Source organism: Apodemus sylvaticus, chromosome 5, assembly GCF_947179515.1.
Source record: "Apodemus sylvaticus chromosome 5, mApoSyl1.1, whole genome shotgun sequence".
Taxonomy (NCBI): Eukaryota; Metazoa; Chordata; class Mammalia; order Rodentia; family Muridae; genus Apodemus; species Apodemus sylvaticus.
Genome location: NC_067476.1, coordinates 871,039 through 892,470, shown reverse-complemented (window position 1 = coordinate 892,470; position 21,432 = coordinate 871,039). Strand labels below are relative to the sequence as shown.

General features: G+C 36.0%; 1 pseudogene; it reads left to right on the top strand.

Moving 5' to 3' along the window:
- The window catches only part of LOC127685015 (ubiquitin-conjugating enzyme E2 G1-like), a 368,466-nt pseudogene extending 348,054 nt beyond the window's left edge, over positions 1 to 20,412 (top strand).
- Positions 20,413 to 21,432: the final 1,020 nt, after the last annotated feature.

Sequence of the window (21,432 nt, the reverse complement as noted above, 5' to 3'; positions counted from 1 at the left end):
GGGAATTAAACCCTGGTTTTCTGGAATATCAGCTAGTTCCCTCAACTGCTAAATAATCTCAAACATTTTTTAAGCAGAAAAAAGTAATAAAATCCAGTATTTATAATTAAAATTTCAATCTGTACTAAAATGTGCAAAGCACATTAAAAGGATCCCACGTCTTATATCCTACAGTTGATAACTGTTACATGTAACGTGTTGTTCTTATTGTTATTATTGCGGTTATCATCATCATCATCATCATCATCATCATCATTTGATTTTGTTTTTGAGACAGGGTTTCACTATGTATCTTTGGCTGTCCTGGAACTCACTCTGGAAACCAGGCTGGCTTCCAACTCAGAGCCTGGCTTTTTTCTTTTGAGATAGGATCTCTGCCATTTTTTCTTTCCTATATTCTTTTTAAAGATTAATTTATGTTTATGAATGCACTGTAGCTGTTTTCACATATATCAGAGGACATCAGATCCCATTACAGATGGTTGTGAACCACCATGTGGAATTGAACTCAGGACCTCTGGAAGAGCAATCAATGAGTGCTCGAACTGCTGAACCATCTCTCCAGCCCCTCACTTTTTTTTTAATATACATATATAGCAATATCTCTATTCATAATCCCGCACTACAATCCTCCAAGCTCATAACCACAGTGACTAGAGACTTCCCCCAAACTTGAAGGATGAAGAACAGCATTCTGTTGAGTGTTAACATTACACATGGGCTTAAACAGACCAGCAAATAGTCAGCAGGATTGGAACCTGTGCTTGGAGAAGGGATTTCTAGTCTATTGCCTTAACCACTTGGCTGTGACCACAGCTGTGTTTCTATTTTTATGTCAGTGTACAAACATCTGTCCCCATCTTTTAAAAATTATTTATTAGTGTAAGTGTGCATAATGTGTATGTGGGTATATGCTCCACAGCATAGATAAAGAGGCCAGGTGACAAATTTGTAGAGTTTGTTCTTTCCATCCATCTTTAAGTAAGTTTTGGTGACAGAGCTCAGGTGTCAGGCTTGTGTATCAAGTGCCTTTATTTCCTGAACCATCTTATCAGTCTAATACACAACTTTTAGAGATTGGGTCTTGCTGTGTAGCCCAGGATGACCTTGAGCTAGATATCAGGTGCTAGAATTCCATGTGAATATCACCATTTAGTCATTTTTCCTTCCTAAGGCTGACTTGATTTCTTCTAGCTGTATGGACAGTTAATTGTGAGTTGCCATTTGGGTGCTGGGAATCAAACCTATATCCTCTGCAAGAATAAGTACTCTTAACAATTGAATAATTTCTGTAGTCTCCAGTTAGCATTCACATAATTCATCTGCTCAGGGATTGCTATTCACAGTGGACTGGGTCCTCCCATGTCAGTCATCAGTCATGACAATCTTTCACAGACATTATCATAGGCAAATATGACCCAGAAAATTCTTTAATGGAAGTGTTCTCCTTTCAGGTGGTTTTAGGGTCAAGTAGATAATAAAAACTAACCAAGACACAAGCCATTTTCAGAGTGTTACTGGGTAGTACATTAGATAGTACAGACAGAGTATCAATATTGCAGCATTTCCATTCTGGAAAGTTAGTAGTATAAAACCTCTCTGGGAGACGTTTTTATTTATTACTGTCCTTCTAATGAAGTTTTAATATATGATGAAATGAACAAACGAGATAAATAGAAGTATGGCAATCTGATACCAGAAAGGGAAATCACAAAATATATGCCTAAACTTTAAGATGAGAAAGAGGTCTGGGTATGACCAGAGCATAGAAGAAAAATTATTTGAAACCAATATAGAAAATTCAGCAAATTGAATCATGTAGACAAGATTAAACTTCCTGAATTTCATTTGAAGAGATATACTGAAAAGACTTTTACCATATCACCAATAATCTGATCTGGACACCTCTGTTTCCAAGTGTTCCTTTTAGTTTTACTAATTACCTGAGAGTTTAGCAAAGCAGAACTTATAGTAGTTTATTAAATTGTGTATTTGTATTTAGGAAACCAGTATTTTTGTCTACCTTTTTTGTTGGCTTATCATCTGTACCCTTTTATTTGTCTGATTGAGTACTTATAAAGAATAACTTAAATTCATGAACCTGGTTTTTCTTTTATTTTTTTCAGTGAAGGTGGTGTTTTTAAGGCTTATCTCGTTTTCCCAAAAGATTATCCCCTCTGGCCTCCTAAAACGAAATTCATTACAGATATTTGGCCCCCAAATGGTAAGTTTTCTAATTTTATTTTCACATTTGCAAGTTTAATGATCTGTCACTAAAGATTTCACAACTATCTCAGTAAAAGTGCTAAGTGATTTTATGGTTTTTTTGTGCATATGGTCTTGTAATTGACTCTAAATACAAAGGTTCTTAGGTTCTTTCCTTCCTTCCTTCCTTCCTTCCTTCCTTCCTTCCTTCCTTCCTTCCTTCCTTCCTTCCTTCCTTTCCTTCCTTCCCTTTTCTTTCTTTTTTCTTAGTTTTCTGCTTTGTTTGGAGATGAGGAGTAGCAGGCTTGAGTTCCAGATCAACATGGACCTCACTATGTAGCTAAAGTCTGCCTTGAACTTTTGGTAATCTTTGTGTCTTAAGTTGCCAATTGGTCGGCTTACAGGCAAGAGCCGCTACCACACTCTGGGAATGTTTACCTAGCATGCACAAAATCTTAGATTTGCTCTTCAACATTGCATAAAATGTATGTGGTGATGATGCAAACATGTACTCTTCTAGCTATATCACAAAGAAAGTTGTAAAGGTGTATCCCAAAATCTTATAGATTGCAGAATTATTTATGTTAGCTAAAAAGTTATGGCTAAAAGTTAGCCATAATACTAGTGCCTATCAGTTGATGAAAGTAAAAGCAAAATACTGCATATACATATAATGAAATGTGATTTGATTTATAAAAGTGTTTGGTATGATTTGGTAACAAAAAAGTGAAACCAGATGCCTTTGGTATCTGTCAGTATCTGCCTTCACATGCACGGCCATACACAGGCATATGTTCATACATGGAAAATAAATATTTTTTTCAAATTAACAAACAGATGGAAGCAATCATTTAATAATTCCACTTATGAAATTTCAAGAATATGCAACTCTGAAGAGTATATTCATGGTTGTTTAGGACTGCTGGACAGCTTGAAGGGGAGAAGGGTCAATATAGATTATAAAAGAATTTGTGGGGGTGGTAATGACGACAAAAGTTCCTAAAAATGTGTGTGCTTTGGTTGTATAACTGAGAAGTGTACTATATAGAAACAATTGGATTGTATGCTTCAACTAGATGAATAATGTGTTGGGTGTTAAAGTTATTATGGAGATAGCTGGTAAAATTGTTCAGTGAGTTAAAGTTCTTGCCATGGAAGCCTAGTAATCTGAGTTTGATCCCTGGAATCCATATAGAGGTAGAGATCGCATTCCACTAAGTTATGCTCTGGCCTCTGCACATGGTCTGTGGCCTATGTGTTCATAGATACACACAATAATAATAATAAAATAATTTCCAAAAACACTACTTAGCAAATAGTAATTTGTGTAGCTTAGATGTATGTCAGTTTAGACCTCTCTCTCTCTCTTCTGTTGTTGGTTTTTACTTGTTTGTCATTTTGGTTTAGTTTTTTTTGTTTGTTTGTTTGGTTGGTTGGTTCTTTTATTTTTGTGACAGGTTGTCACTGTAACATTGGCTGGCCTGAAATTATGTATGTAGATCAGGCTGGCATTAAACTCAGAAATTATCCTGCTTTTGCCTGTCATGTGCTGGAATTAAAGATTTGTACTGTCATGCCTAGCTTTCATACAGGGTTTTCAAGTGGATTTAGTATTAGAAATAAATCCATTTGTAAATAGCAATGAGATGAAAGGGAAAAAATAACAGACAAATCATTGTATGGGGAATTAAGAGCATTTTGGCAAAATAAATGTAAATATTAAGTGTATAGCTAGCTATAGAGTTAATAATTAACATCTCACAGAGAACATAGTTGTCATTCAACATACTTTTGGAAACGTTGCTTAAATCAGAGATCACTAGAATTTAAACAGTGTCAGTATAGAAGAACTTTTGTCTTGAATAAGACAGCCATAATGGCATCAGTGTTTATTTCTGATGACTATATAAATGACATATTTATTTTAAAAGTGTGATTCGGCATGATTCTAATTTTGGTCATTCAAATTGGAATGCATTCTACCAACATTTAATGATGAATCTTGAAGACATGATAATTGAAATATGACAACTTTAAAAGAACAAAACTGATTGTGTGATTCTGCTTCAGTGAAATATTTAATTAAAATAGAACGGGGCATTTTAGACACTGAAGATTTAGGGAAAGTAAAGAATTTGTATAGGCAATTTGATTTGAGGAAGATGTATAGTGGTTGTAATTGTGTATCATTGTGATTTTTAATTCTTAACTGAGAAATGGAAAAAATTGTAATTTTATTTGCTATATATAGTACAATAAAAATAAATTTCATGTCAACAGATATTAATTTGTTAATTAATGAGATAGATATTCTCATTTTTGAAGTGACTGTAAAATTAAAATATTTTAAGATTCTATAGCTTTAAATCTAAAATGATTCAAATTTAAATGACTAGTAATTGTTTTTGTTTCTTGAGACAGGGTTTCTCTGTGTAGTCCTGGCTGTTCTGGAGCTCACTCTGTAAACTAGACTGGCCTCTAACTCTTAGAGATCTTCCTGCCTCTGCCTTCTGAGTACTGGGACAAAAAACATTCACCATTACTGTTCTACCAAATGATTGCTTTTTAAAAGTCATTTTCTTTTAAAATTGTTATTATTATTATTGTGGTGTTTGCTTATGTATGTATTTATGTATGTGTGTATGTATGTATGTATCCACCCATCCTATCTATCTATCTATCTATCTATCTATCTATCTATCTATCTATCTATCTACATACCTACCTATCTTCCTATCTATCTATCTATCTATCTATCTATCTATCTATCTATCTATCTATCTATCTATCTATCTATCTATCTATCTTATCTATCTATCTATCTAACTATCTATCTATCTTATCTGTCTATTATCTATCTATTATCTATCTTATCTATCTATCTATCATCTATCTTATCTATCTATTATCTATCATCTATCTATCCTATCTATCTATCCTATCTATCTATCCTATCTATCTATCTTATCTATCTATCTTATCTATCCTATGTATCTATGTATCTATCTATCTAATCTATCTTATCTATCATCTATCTATCTATCTTATCTGTCGTATCTAAGATAGATACCTTATCTATCTATCTTATCTATTCTACCTATCTTATCTATCTATCTATCAGGTCTTATCATCTACCCTTGGCTGGCATGGAACTCAGAAATTTGTCTGCTTCCACCTCCTATATTATGTGATTAAAGGCATGGGCCACCACGCTATATTATTATTAATTTGTTCTGTGTGTATGGGTGCTTTGCCTGCATGTAGGGGGGTCCTTGTATATGTGTACCTGGTGCCTCAAGATCACAAAAGTGGGTTTTGTATATCCTAGGACTACAATTATATAAGGTTGTGCTGCCACATAGTTGCTGGGAATCAAACTCAAGTCCTCTGGAAGAACAGCGAATACTCTTAACAATGGAGTAATCTTAACAGACTCATTAATGATTTGGGGGTTGGGGGTTGATACAAGGTCTCATGCATTCCAGGCTGGCCTTGATCTTGTAGCTAAGGATATCCTTGAACTACTAATCTTTCTATTTATGTTTACCTCTTGAGTGTTGAACTTATAAATATGTGCTGTCATGACTGGTTTATAGGATGCTGGATGTGGGACCAAGGCTATGCATTCTGGGCAAGTCCTCTTTTCTCTGAGCTACATATACCCTTCAGTTCCTATCTTCCAAATCTTGATCTTAAGTAGATTCCTTCTGATGGAATTATATACAATTATTCAATCTCATTTTTTCAAAGACAGTTCCTTATTTTGTAAAACGTAGTGGAAAACAAAAACAACATTTTGGGCTGAATGTTACAATGTTTAATACTGTTCCTTTTTTATTTGTTAATTCCATTTTGTTGGATTTCACAAGCCATGGGAGTGGGTTAAGAAGAGAAACCTCAGTTAAAGGAAAGTTTCTGTATAAATCAGCAAAAACATGAGTTTTTGATTACATGTGAAGAGTAATTTTGCTTTACAGTAGGGCTTCCAAAAGTACTTGTTGGATTGATTAATTTTATATCCCTTGACATACAAACACCCACCCTCCCTCCTTTCCTCCCTCCCTCCTTCTGTTTCTGTCTCTCCCTATTCCCTCAGTCTCCCTGTGTTCTTTAACCATGAGTTGGGATAGGAAGATTGCTAACAGGGACAGTTAAAACTCTTTCAAAACAACAGCCAACCAAACAAGCATACATATGTTATTACTGATTGAAATCTTTTTATACTCAGAAAATTTATTTATTCCTGCTTGTTTTGTAAACTTCTTCAAGTAATAATAGTATTTTTGACAGAAGACATTTACTGTGAAAAGTTACTTTTATTAATTGCTGATATAATTATTTGAATATGTTTATAGATTAGCACTGTAGGATTTTTTGAGAATATTTACTTTTGGATAAAATAGTGCAAAGTGAGATATAGCTGTGTCTTTCTTTATCCCCTATAAAATTGAGGATATTTCTGTATTTCTACCCCACTGACTGTTACTATATGGAACTTGCATTTAAAATGAGTTTGTGAAGTAGATTATGAGTATCACTTATTTATTTTAAAGCTTTTGTTATTGTGTATATTTATGTTTATGAGTGTTCTGTGTGCATATATCTATGTGTACCATGTACCTATGGATGTAGGACAAAGGTGTTGGCTCCCCTGGAAGCAGAATTACAGATGATTGTGAATTGCCATGTGGGTGCTGGGCATTAAACTTAGGTCCTCTGCAAGAGCCCCAGTGTTATTAACCACTGCAACATCTCTCTAGCCCCTATTTTATTATTTTTAGTATGTGGATGTTTTGCATATATATATGCAAATATGCATATATGCAAACATGCATATATGCATATATATGCATATTTATATATATATATGTCTGTATACCACATGCATGCCTGGTATCCACAGAGGCCAGAAAAGGGTGTCAGATTCTCTGGGACTGTAGGGTGTGAACTCTCATGTGAGTTCTCAGAATCGTACTCTGCTCTTCTGTGAGAGCAGCCAGTGTTTCTAAAGATATATTTATTTTATATATGTGAGTACACTATATCAGACTTATGACACACCAGAAGAGGGCATCATATCTTATTACATTTTGTTGTTAGCCACCATGTGGTTGCTGGGATTGAACTCAAGACCTCTGTAAGAGCAGTCAGTGCTCTTAGCCGCTGCCATTTCTCCAGCTCATGGCCAATGCTTCTAATCACTGAGATATCTCTCCAATGTGTGTCTTTCTTTGAGTCTGTTAATTTTTATTATTATTACATCACCCTCCCCCTTTAAAATTTTTATTTGCTGAACCTTGAGGACCATCTTAACTAGAATTTGAGAAAGACAACTGTAAATGCTGAGAATAAAGAATTGGAGAAGTAGAAAAGAGACGGCATGTCCTTTGAATCAGGGACAGCAGTGGAGGTCTGCAATTACTTGTAATTTTAAAGAATGTAAAATATAGTTAATCTGTAACATTCTTAAAAGTTAGTAGATTACATTTAGGAAATCTCCATGTAAATAATGTTTTATATGCATAAGTAACAGGTTATGCATTTGTAATAGATTATGTGTAACCAAATTTAAACAATTCTTATTCTATAATTTTACAGTTGATAAAAATGGTGATGTTTTGCATTTCTATTCTTCATGAGCCTGGGGAGGATAAATATGGTTATGAGAAGCCAGAGGAACGCTGGTTACCTATCCATACTGTGGAAACCATCATGATTAGTGTCATTTCTATGCTGGCAGATCCTAATGGAGACTCACCTGCAAATGTAGATGCTGTGGTAAGGTATTTGCCTAATAACTGCTCCTTCTACCCTTTTTATTCTCTCTTAATAAAACTCAACGTGAAACTTACTACGTATATGCATCTCTTTGTGTCCACATTTTCATAAAAATAAAAATTTATTATGTATAATGGATTATTTTGTATAATCTATGTATAATGGATTATTTTGAAATATGTAGGATAAATACGGTTATGAGAAGCCAGATATTGCACAATATCTAGATACTGTGCCATAGCAAATTTGATCTAGTTGGCATACATTAATTCCCTCACTAATTTTTTAGTAAGAACAATTAAAATCTATTCCTTTTCATTAGTATTCAAAATAATGGATTTCATTATGATATATGTTCATAAAATTATCTTGTAGTTGTCTTGGTTTGAGGCCTTTTTTGGTTTTTTTTTTTTTTTTTTTTTTTTTTTTTTGGTTTTTGGTTTTTTTCGAGACAGGGTTTCTCTGTGTAGCCCTGGCTGTCCTGGAACTCACTCTGTAGACCAGGCTGGCCTTGAACTCAGAAATCTGACTGCCTCTGCCTCCCAGATTGTTGGGATTACAGCCATGCGCCACCACCGCCTGGCTGAGGCCTTTTTTTTACTTTCAAAAAATAAAAATTAAAAATTACTATTGTCTCTGCATTCTTTGAATGGTTGTTATAGGAAAGAGAAATAAAGGCTAAGTATTTTTGTGAGCATTTCCTGGTATCTACTTGTTTATTAAAAGTTGGTTTTGTTGCTGGGCGGTGGTGGTGCACGCCTGTAATCCCAGCACTCTGGTAGACAGAGGCAGGCGGATTTCTGAGTTTCAGGCCAGCCTGGTCTACAGAGTGAGTTCCAGGACAGCTGGAGCTACACAGAGAAACCCTGTCTCGAAAAACAAAAAAAAACAAAACAAACAAACAAACAAAATCCAACATGCCTTCATGATCAAAATTCTATGGTCAATAGTACTAGAAAAAGCATACATCAAACCCAAAAAGAAAAAGAAAAACAAAAGGCCAGGCGGTGGGCGCACGCCTGTAATCCCAGCACTCTGGGAGGCAGAGGCAGGCGGATTTCTGAGTTTGAGGCCAGCCTGGTCTACAGAGTGAATTCCAGGACAGCCAGGGCTATACAGAGAAACCCAGTCTTGGGGGTGGGGGTGGGGAACCAAAACCCAAAAACCAACCAAACAACAACAACAAAAAGCATATGTCTGTAAATTAAAAAGCAGAACCCTTTCTGCTTTGCTTTGACTGGCCTCAAAATAGTGTTTCTCTTTGTGTAGGCCCTGTAGGCCTGGCCTGGAACTTGCTCTGTCAACTTGGCTAGCCTCAAACTCACAGTCAGAGAGTTTTTCACTTAAGCCACCAGAAAGAAGTCACAGCCACATGTTTTTCTCCTGCTTTTTGTCTATTTCTTTTAAGTGCCAGATGAACCAAACCTTTTAAAAGTTTTTTTTAATCAAAATGCATAACAATAGCTGGGCTACAGAGTGCATTCCAGGATAGCCAGGGCTAGCTACACAAAGAAACCCTGTCTCAAAAATCCAAAAAAAAGTAAGCAAGAAGGCAAGCAAACAAACAAACAAACAAACAAGGAAGGAAGGAAGGAAAGAAAGAAAGAAAGAATGAAAGAAAGAAAGAAAGAAAGAAATTAAACTGATTACAAATGTTCCTTCTCTGCATATCCAACCACTCCCAGATATTAACATTTTACAAATGTGTTCTTTTTTTTTTTTTTTTTTTTTTGATTTGATTTTTTCGAGGCAGGATTTCTCTGTGTAGTCCTGGCTGTCCTGGAACTCACTCTGTAGACCAGGCTGGCCTCGAACTCAAAAATCCACCTGCCTCTGCCTCCCAGAGTGCTGGGATTACAGGCGTGCACCACCACCGCCCGGCTCTACAAATGTGTTCTTGATATTGAATTAACAAAACTTCCTTTAAGAATAGAGGATTTCGCCGGGCAGTGGTGGTACATACCTATAGTCCTAGCACTCTGAGAGGCAGAGACATGCGTATTTCTGAGTTTGAGGCCAGCCTAGTCTACAGAGTGAGTTCCAGGACAGCCAGGTCTATACAGAAAAACTCTGTCTCGAAAATTAAAAAAAAAAAAAAAAGATTAGAGGAATTTGATCCTCTTTACTAGGGAGAGTAAAACTAAAGAATATGGTAGGCATTTTGCCTATGGTATCTGTTCATATGTAGTCACAGGTGATTGTGAGCCCCTATAAAGGTACTAAATACAAATCCTTTTTTTTTTAAACAATCATTCAGTACTCTAAATTGTGGAGCCAGTGGGACATTTCTCTAGCCCATGAGGGGTTTTTGTGTGTGTGTGTGTTTGTGGGTGTGTTTGTGTGTATCTGTCTGTGTTGTTTTCTTTAAGTGTATAGAATGATAGTAGACTGTAGAGTTGGTTAGGTTCAACTCTTGTTTCCTTTTTTTTTTTTTTTTTTTTTTTTTTGGTTGTTTGAGACAGGGTTTCTATGTATAGTCCTGACTGTCCTGGAACTCACTCTGTAGACCAGGCTGGCCTCAAACTCAGAAATCTACCTGCCTCTGCCTCCCAGAGTGCTGGGATTACAGGTGTGTACCACCACTGCCCTGCTCCCTGATGACTTTGAACTTAGAGATTTCCCTGTCAAAATCTTCTGGGATTCATAGCCACTGTGTCTCAAGATCTCTAAGCCAAGATCCAGGTCAGAGTTCATTCCAGATATAGTCAAGTTGACCACCAGGGATAGCTGCTACATGGAATATAGTTGGTCTTGCCAGTTGCTTCTTGCCAGTTACTTCAGTCCACTTCACAGATAAACTAAAGTGAGGTGGGGTTTAATTTCTGGAAAACTTGATTTGTTTACTTCTAGTTTGTTCTTATTTCTGAGATACTAACCCCTTATATAGAGATCAGAATATTTGGAAGATTTGTAGACTGCAGTCCTCATTCTCTTAGTATGGTGTTTGTTAAAAACATGGCTACTTTTCAGCCACTCCTCTGGAGTTGACAGATTGGTCTCAGAGTGGAAAGAACCCCATTTGGGGAGAAGTAGCAGATCTTTGTAAATTTTGTTCTCTTCTGATACTTGACTAATTTCCATTACTTGGGAGGTGTCTTTAGTTGGGACAATTTTGTATAGAAAACAGTTTTAGTTTCTTGTGGGCTTTGCTTGGTGTTGTTTTTCCTTCAATATAGACACCAAGCTCACAGCCTCTTGAAAGACAGGCAAGTACTGCACTCCTGACCCATATCTATAGTCTAAGCATCTATCTGAGTATCAGACCTGTCTACCCTCCTTATTACACCATCAATAAGGATTTTCTCACTGGCTTTTCACAGCAGAAACCTTGGTGAGCATAGGTGCTCTTAAATGAGCAATCAAATGAATTACTATTTTTAATTTTTTATGTATGTATGTATGTATGTATGTATGTATGTATGTATGTATTCATTCAGAACAGATACTGTTTCTGTAGCCTAGCCTGGTCCTGAGCTCATTATGCAAATGAAGCTGTCCTTGAACTCCTGATTCTCCTCATTCTACCTCCCAGACACTGAAATTATAGGTGTAATACCCCATACCTGGCTTTAAATTTGAAGATATATTTTATTATCTGTAGAGAAATCGCATGAGGAGATTGCTCGCAGCTTGCTAGTTTCCAGGCAACGTAGGGTCTTTGTCATTCTCAGCTGACCAAGACAGAGGAGACACTTCCTCACGCAGAGAACCTGATGTTCTCCCAAGCAAGCTGCAAACCTGAGGAAGCGACCTTCCTGTTCCCCTTCCCATGAGAAAGTAACTTTGCTTATAGTTTAATAGACATCATGATGGGCAGCAATGCAGCAAGCAGCAGGCGTGGCAGCTGGAGTAGAATGCAGAGAGCTCACATCTGCAGGCACAAAGTGTGAAGCAGAGAAAGCAGACTGAATATGGCAACAGTCTTTAACCTCTCAAAGCTGACCTCTGGGGACTCACTTCCTCCAGCAAGGCCGCATCTGTTAATCCCTTCCAAGGAGCACCACCAGATAAGTGTCCAAATATCTGAGTCTGTGGGGGACATTCTTATTCAGTTACATTAATGACTGTGACATACACATTAGCAGAATTCTCAAGTCATTTGCTTTTAAAAGTAGGTGTATAGATTCAGAGTTTCTTGGAAACAGTAATTTTCTAATAGGAATTTCTCTGACTCTTAAGGGATAAAGTCTTCAGGACTGGTAAATAAGCTACTTAAGGAGAATTTGAGAGAAACACATGGCAGTTCTGGGCTTGTAATGAATACACCATTGAACACCCTCACACCTGCCTGGAGCAAAATTGAAAGCAAAACTCTTCTGTTCACAGAATTAGTAATTTATTCTCAGGGCCTTTTCCATATGCCCCTAAAACATTTAAATTTTCTTTTTTACTCCTATGACTTAGCTGACAACTTCTGTGTGTCTTTAGCCATATTTCATGTATATAATATGTCATTAATACAAATTTCAGAAAGAGAAACCAAATCAAAGGTCATTTCAAAAACTAAAGAGTCATGTGTGTGGATAAAATATGTTTTAAATGTTAAAGATTCTTATAAATCTTACCAAAGCTAATTTGACTTTAATGGGGTATTTAATGCTTCATATAATAATCTTTGATATAAACATGCATAATTACCAAAAGCAGTGTAAATATTGTATTAATTTATGAAATGTAATGCAGTGATAGTCTAAGTTGTGGCTAGAAAAATTTGACTTTCTGCCTCTTTTGGTCTAATAATGAGCTTACTAGTTAGTCCCTAAGACTGAAGCTAGAGACGTTTCAGTGTTTGGTAATCCTGGTGTTGTATGGTACAGTTTAGTTCTGCCAGTGTTTTCTGTCCTCTGGCCCCCTCTTCCCTTATCTGCCCTCATGGCTCTGCTCTTGTCTGCCTCTACCCAGTCTGCAGGTCCTCACCCCTCTGCTATCTCCCAGTAAACCTCCTCACACCTGATCTCTTGCATGTAGTAATTTCTCAAGAGCACATCTTGGCATGGGTGTGCAGTAATACCCCCTTGCTGTATTATATTTCAGCCTCATGTATTACATATTTTATCCTGATAATCAGTCCCTTGTGCTGTGTTCTTTTAATGAACTTCTTACGGGGTGCAGTTTGTATGGCAGGTGTGTTATACTGTGTGTGTTTTCTTGATTGGCTAGTATGACCTAGTTTAAGAGCCATTTTCTGTCAGATGATGAAGGATGTTAGCATTCTGTCCAAACTCCATCCCATCGTTACCTGGCAATAGCCAGGTAGGCCTGATCCACTATAAAAGAGCCTGGTTGCCCCCTCTTTGCTCTCTTGCCCTCTTGGTCTCTTGCTCCTCCCCTGCTCTTTTCCTGCTTCCCTTTTTCTCTTCTCTCATTGCCTTCCCCCCTCTCTCTCCACGTGCCATGGTTGGCCTCTACCTCTCTACTCTACTTCTCTAGTGTCTCTTTCTCTGCCTCTACCACCCTCTTAACTCCCCTCCCCATGCCCTTAATAAACTCTATTCTATACTATACCATCATGTGGCTGGTCCTCAGGGGGAAGGGATGCCTTGGCATGGGCCTGCTGAGGCACCCCATTCTCCCATACCTCACCACATCACCATAGAACATATCCCCTCCTCTCTGTATCTTTCTACAAACACTCCAAAGGGAATATTTTAGTAGATTGTTTAACTAAGTAGTGGTAACAAGTAAGTGACTGTTAATTTGATTTATTGATGTTTTATGCAAAGTGAATGTTAAGTGCTGTTATTCAGGAGGGCATGGATTCATTCTCTATAGACCTCACTCAGCCAGTTGAAAGGTTGAAATGTGTTTAAATATGAGGCTTAAACTGTAGGGAGGAAGTTCTCTGGACAGATTGTACTGATAAAGCATCCTGAAAATAATGCATTTGACAAAATTTACTTGGCATTAATCTTTTGTCTTCCGTTAATTGGACATTTGAATTTTCAAATTTCCCATTTCCCTTGATAAATATCAACGAAGAGTACATTATTATATAAAATTGACTTAATTTTTTCTACCCACCACGAGGCAGGGCTGTTGGAGGAAGCAATCTGAGAATGATGACTGGGAAAATGGGTGTGTTTAATGAATAAAGACAGTTACATGTCTAGATAATTATTTTCTTTTTAGTTTATGATATGGTTTCAGGTATGATGTGACTTTATACACCAACTCTGTGTTTTCAGTGTTCATAAACTGTAACCCTTAAAGTTCACTTTAGTGTCAAGAATTTTGTCCTGAGGAAGTAGATATTTTGCATAGAACAATTTAACGTATTTCAGTTTATCTCAGCATTGCTGGTAATACTGAGAATTAGGAACATTGCACAAGTATCTAGTACATAGTGTCATCTGTTTCTCTGGGCTATGACTCTTAATGTATGTGATTATTAGCACTCTTTAGTCCTTAGCAGTCCTTAGCAGTCTTTAGTCCTTGTTATAGAGACAAAAGCTAGAGCTACATTTTCATTAGTATAGTATTGTACTGTTGTCTCTGTGATGACTGAAACTAACTATTAGGGACAGGTTTGTTGAGTTAAAACTAAGTACTAATCAATCAAAATATTTGCTATGCTTAATGAGGGTAGATCATAATGTTTATAATTACAAGTTTTGCTGGTAAAGTGTTACTTCAGAGTCTATCCTAGTACAGGTTTTAGAGTTAGTCTCTAGAAAATGCAAAAATTTCTTCAATGTACCTTGGCAAATTTAATTTCTAGACTTCGGTCACATATACTCTGAGAAATAAAAAATTGTTTAAAAATATCATTGCTTTTTATAATCACTAGTTAAGAAACTCCTTAATTCTCTGTAGCACCTTATTCATGTGGAAGGAAATGAATGAGAAAACAATTGCAGTAATTACTATTTATTTCTTAATATTTGGTCTTATTATTTGGTATGTTTGTTTCCCTCTGGTGTTGGATTTAGAAAATTGTGGTTCTTTTATTATTAGTTTTTTATTAGTATTTATTATTGGCCTTTTTATTAGTCTTTACTAGTATTTATTATTGGTCTTTAATTAGTAGGGAGGGGCTGACCGCACAAAGATCCTTGGCTTTTGTGTTTTTTTGCCCTCTGGATCTTTTGTCTGGCCTATAGCCTTCAGCATGTGTGTTGATATTAGGCAGCCTGCAGTGTAAGCATTTGGGAGAGCTGGTTTGTCTGTCCTGTGCCCTGTTTAGAAGTGTGGTGGGGGGATATTGGAAATTCGAAAGCTGCAGAGGAAGTTTGGCTTGCGGCTGAAATGCCTAGATCAGTCTGCTGTGTCTGTGAAGAAAGCTCTGGAAAGATAGCTGTTGTTGTTCAATTGCTGATCTTCAGCTGTGAATGTTGCTTTTCAGGCAGCATTGATTTTGGGTCCTTGAATTTTTCTCAGGCTCAGGGAACCCCAACTATGCTGTGACATTGGCGCCACCTTGTGGCCCAGCTCAGGGCTGCGTTGTTACCTCTGGTTGTTTAGGATATAGGGGGCTGGATTTTCCTCTCAATTTAGTTCAGTTCTAAGCTGGATATAAGGTGCACGAATTTGTTGCTAAAATTTCCAACCCTTATAGCCCATATAAATGACACATAATCCAAATATTTTAATTATAAGTCATATGTCTTCATTGGCAAAATACTTACTTCCCAATCACTAAGATTTGTGCTTTCTCCCATCCATGTGGTCCATAGTGGCTTCCTCCTCTCCTCTTCCTTCTCTCTTTTTCTTCCTCTACCTGCTCCCCCTTTTGAACCTCCAATCCCACCTTTCCCCTCCACTACCCAATCATAGACTCTAACCTTTGATTGACCAATTAAAATAGAGAGAAGGTTCACATGGCATCACCTAAGTACATGATGGTCTGCTTGTGTGGTCTGACTCTTTAATACAAATCCAAATAGTGTTAGTTATTTAAATGTGTGTTTTACTATATTTCTTACACAGCTGTTTTCCAAATATGCCTTTGTCTAGTCTGCTGTAGCAGCATAGACATGTTTTGTTAACAGTGTATTTTCTTGCCAGTAATACATGCATATTTGTTTGTCAGATATGCTACTATTGATATCTAGAGTCATAATGGTTCAACACTAAAGCTAGCTGTCAGAATTTTGTTTTGGTTTTGAGTCAGGGTTTTCTGTATAGCCCTGACTGTCCTGGAACTCACTTTGTAGACCAGGTTACCCTCGAACTCACAGAGATCTGCCTGCCCTCAGTCTCTGAGTGCTGTGGTTTAAGTCCTGCACCTGGCTTGATTTTTTTTAAATACATCATTTTGTTGACTTCTGGGTGTTTGGTGATACCTAGTAAATTTGCGCTTTAAATATATTTAAGTGGATCTTCACTTCCTGCTCAATCCTTTATCTTAACAGGCAAGCTTCCTCTGATTTGGAACAAAATAAAAACAGGCTGGTCTTCCCTTGTACCTGACACAGGTAGGTACTAAAATTGTTTTCTTCAAAATAGTTCTATTTGATGCTTTCATTCTGATGTTCTTACTGGTATTCTAATGATTCCAAACTTCTTAATATAAAAATCCTCTAGGAATGTTAGGTTATATAAGTTACAGTAACTATAACTGAAAACTTTGCTACTATGTTTCCCATTAAACTTAACTGTGGCTACCTCAAAATGTCAGGTCATTTCAGTGCTGTATGCACTGGGATTCCAAGCTTTCCTTCTTCATGGGGACTTTATAAACAGCTGAATTTATGAGCTGTATAAACGTGACATTTTATATTCCGTTCCTAATCTCCTGTGAGAATGATGCTGATTGGTAAGGGTAATTGAGATTTTCTAGAAGGCTGTTTCAATAATGCACTCTTAAAAATTAAAATTGAAATACAACTGTTGTAAATATGTGGTAAACTTAGGGAGATTGTTTTAACATCTATGTAGATTGTCTCATTTGTGTGTGTGGCTAACACTTGTCATCCCAATCCAACAGGAAGCTGTTTTGTGATAGTTGTTACTTAAACTAGATTCTAGTTCAGTTATTTTGACAAAGGTTTTGGTCTCCTTTTTTTGTGGTCAAAAAGTAGGGTTCAAGATTATATGATAGTACTCTTTATAACTGTGGAAAGGGAGGCATAAAGAGGGAGATGCTAATGGGGTTTTAGAAAGTTGCAGGGTCTTTCTATGTGAATGTTTGTTGCTCTTATGTTATTTGTTTGTATATCTAAATAGGCTTTTAGCCAGTAGTTTGGAATATTTCATAATAATGCCATCTGTTATTTATTTCTTGGTTTTTTTTTAACCAAAGGTCACTTGATCTTGAAAGCTTTAGAATACTATTATGAGTTAGGTCAATGAATGGGAGTAAATTTTTACATTTATATGTTGTAAGAAACCTTGTGATAGGCATTTTATTTAAATCTTCTGTGCCCCTTAAATATTTAACATATTTTAGGTTGTTTACCTTCTGTTTCATAGTACTTTGAACAGTAGAATTGTGATTGTTGTTTGCCTTACATATTCAAGGCCCTGAGTTTGATACCTTGTTCTACAAAAGAAAGATCGTGATTAGTGAAATTTACATAGAGAATGGCAAGAGTTTGATTTAGTGTAGCCTGGATCTGAGTCCTTGCTCTGCCACTTTCTGTGACAGGAGCATGCATGGGTGTTTGCCTTTCTTGCCTATTTCCTCTCTGCAAGAGGAACGACAGGAATCAGTGATGCCTAGCATACATCTGCTTAAAAGCAGCAGGGAGAAAGGTTCAGTGCCTTGCACCTAGTGGGACTAGACAATCGCCTCACAGTTAGTACGTGAAGTGGCTCAGTTGTTCGGGAGTAAGTTTTTTATTTTGTTTTGTTTTGTTGTTTAAAGCTGATACGCAAGCATATTCTTTGAAATCAGAACTTCTTATAAGCTTAGAAAGTTCTTAGAGTTTAGATTCTTAGATTTAGGACCTGTACTATTATATTTTGGAACACCATGAGGGGTATTTGTAATAAAATTATTATAAAGTAATATTATCCTAATAGTTGGATTATAATAATCCTTATAAACAATCTCTGGTTTTTCTAAGTCAGTAATTGTCCTTACGAGATAATATTAACTTTCAGCTCCATAAATGCAATAAACGTGCTGCAGAACTAGTAACATCTAATGGTGAAAGAAAAATTCCCTTTGTATGTAGATTTTTGTTTTTTTCTGTGGACTTTTTGAAATATGTCTAATTAGAAGAGTAGTATGATAGCCTAAAAAGTTGGAAATCAAGCAGACTGGAGTTAAATTGCAATTTGGACATTTATCAGCTGTGGGACTTAAATTACTAGTCTATAAAAGGTGGGGGTAGTAGTAATGTTTTCCATAGTGCTGTGAGAATTAATCTATCCCCCTGTAAACCTCTTTGTTTAAATACTTATCAAGAACACTGGGAGGCAGTAGCCATTGTTATTGTTGTTTCATTAAATAAAGTTTGTAGAGTTGTGCAGAATGGAGCTTATTAAAGCTAAGTATGTGAAACTACACATACCAAAATTGTTACAAATAATCAAATTTATCTTGTAAAATTAAATTTTAAAAGAAGACAATTAGAAAATAGAATAAGAAAGAATACCATGGTGTTGTTAGAAGTGATTTAAAATTCTATCAGATAACTAGAGAAACTGAAATTCATCTATTAAGGTGGTATACAGTCCATAGTATATTCTATATTATGTTATGATACCATTCTTCTTGAATGTGATTTCTAAAATTAACTAATCTGTTTTAAATGATAAGTATTAGTTTGGGTTTGAATGTTCTTTTTTCCTTTTAGGCAAATTGAGCTGGCCCAGACAGCAGAGCTCTGTAAGGCATGTTGATATTGATTGCTTCTTTTTCTCAGGGGCTATAAGAAATATAAGAGATCTCAAAGGTCTGTATTCTTGTTTGTTTTAAGAAAGTTGATACATATCAATGTGTGTGTGTGTGTGTGTGTGTGTGTGTGTGTGAATTGAGAACAATGTATTCTTTGGAAAGTATTTTGATTTTTCTTAGTCAAATCTATTCCTTTGTTCAAATTGGCTGGAGCCTATATTCACAAGTGTAGGAAAATTAGAAAACTACTGCTTGGTGTAAGCTGAAATATACAGAGAAGAGTATCTTAAATTGAGGACTGTATTATCTTAAATAGATGAGGATATTTTCTGGATATTTTCATATCTTTTTATTGTTTGTTAAGGGAAAATTTCTATTATCCTGTGTCTTCAGACTTTCTGTTCTTCTGTTGAAGTAACTCTCCTCTATGAATGTAGGTAAACATACTAATCTTTGGGTTTTGATAATTTTATACTGTAGAGGTGAGTCATCTGGGCAGTCTGCTTTTTTTTTTAAAATGAAATTTTAGGTTTATGTGTGTACTACTTACTAGTATTGAAACATTTATTTAGGATTTTTCCTTAGTTCTTTCTTGACAAGAAAGCTACAATAGTGTTTTCTATTTAAAGTCAGTTTTTCTCTTATGTGAAAATCCTAGAAAATTCTAGATTCCCAACAAGGCTTTATTTTTGTCCTAGGTAGTTGTGACTTAGCTCTGAAAAGTATTATTTTGAATTTGAAAGAATTAGTTTTAGCCTTGGGACAACTTACCTTCTAGTAAATTGTTCTTTTTTCTAGTTTATATGGAGAGGCAAGAAGACTTTCTGTGTTATGTGTTTCTTTGTTCTGAGTCTCCTGCCCTCTAAGCTTGTGGTGTTTTACTTGCACATCAGTTTTACAACATTATTGTTGTCTTGTAATTTTATACAGAAAAGGAAATGATACATTAAAGTAATGTTCTTAACCAAAGCAAAATCTGGGGGTCTGAAATTCACATTTGGTTATATGTTAAACATCAGATTTTCATTGCTATGCATGAATCTCCAGTTTGTTTCTATTGCTATAAAATTAAAAAAAAAAATAAAATGGGAGGATAAACGTATTTATATCTGAATTGTAAAAGTCTGTTTATAGTTTTTGTTTTGTTGTCTATTCCTACAATTTGAGCCTGGGATCTGAGTTGTCTGCTTTTCATTGTAAGAAATGAAAAGCCATGGAAAACTGACTCTGCTGATTTTAGATTGAGTCGGTTTACAGAAACATTGCTGGAGCCATGCGTGGTGCATGCTTTTAATCCTAGCAGGTGAACATCAGTGAGTTCCTGGCCAGCGTGGTCTACATAGAGAATTTCAGAAGACCCTGTCTTAAAAAACATTAGGTGATGTTATATGGTAATGCTTTTTAAGATTTAATGCATAAGTGATTAAAGAACAAATATTACATAATTAAAATTGCATGAAAAAATTCCATTACATAACCTTAACATCCTTTTGTACGTAGAGAAACAATTCAATTTTTTTTTCTCACAGGAAAAACAGTGGCTCTGTCAGCAACTATGGCACAGGAAGGTCACCTTTTCATCGTGGTGCTAACATCCAACTGGAGTGGCAGTATTACCAAAATAAAATCCTGAAAGGAGAAGCAGGTACACATGAGTGTTTAAAAGCCATAGTAACCTCTTGGTGGCTTCTGGATATTGCTGGTGGTGTTGGTACCTTAGAAGTACAAGTAGAATTAGAATAATTAACAATTTGAAGTTGAAGGTTTTAAGGATGCTAGTGACTGTAGAGAGAATATCTTGTGTATTTTACTAAAAGAAAACTACAGCCTATAGGAAAGTGTAGAATACAAGATGAGACATTCAGAAGGCAGAAAGAATTCTGGGATAGAGCCAGGGATGAGATATTTGCCTGGGAAAATGTGATGAGACTGACACATGGTACCTGAGCCCAGGTAAGTAGTCATGTGTCAGAAAGTAGATTTGAGTAAGTGGGTTATAATGCACTATGGCCTAGTCAGAGAAGACTAGCTATAAGGCCAAGATATTTGTAAGTATACATATTTTGAGTCTGAGTTTTATTTCTGGGAGCATGGGGCTGGGAAGAAGACCTAGGTACAAACTTCTACAAGTGACAACTTGAATCACAACAAAATCTAAATCTGAGCAGATGACCAGTGCATAGTTATGTTTTCTGGAATTGGATGATGGTGTTTTCCTGAAACCCAATCTACTGTGTATAAATTTAGATTGGGATTGTAAAGCATGGTGTGAATTGTTTTCGTATTAACTAAATAAGTTATTAGCCATTTGGCTTATGTCACAGTAAAGACACTGAAGTTTGTGTTCTTCAGTATTTTTAAGAATTTAAAGGTAGACACGGTGGTACCTAATCCCAGCCTTTGGGAGATAGCACCAGGAGAACAGTATTTTCAAGGGAAGGCTACAGAGTAGGGAAACCCTGATTTAAGAAAGGACACAACCTCTTTTGGAACCAGAATCTAAATGCCTCATTTGAGTGAACTTGTTTTTTAGAAGAAATATTATCATTGCTGTCTTAGAAAACTAGTCTCTTCACATTCATAAGACCTTTATGTGTTTTTATTACCTTGCATTACAATTTGAAAGAAATTGGGAATCGTTTCTCATTGGTTTCCTTGTGGAATAA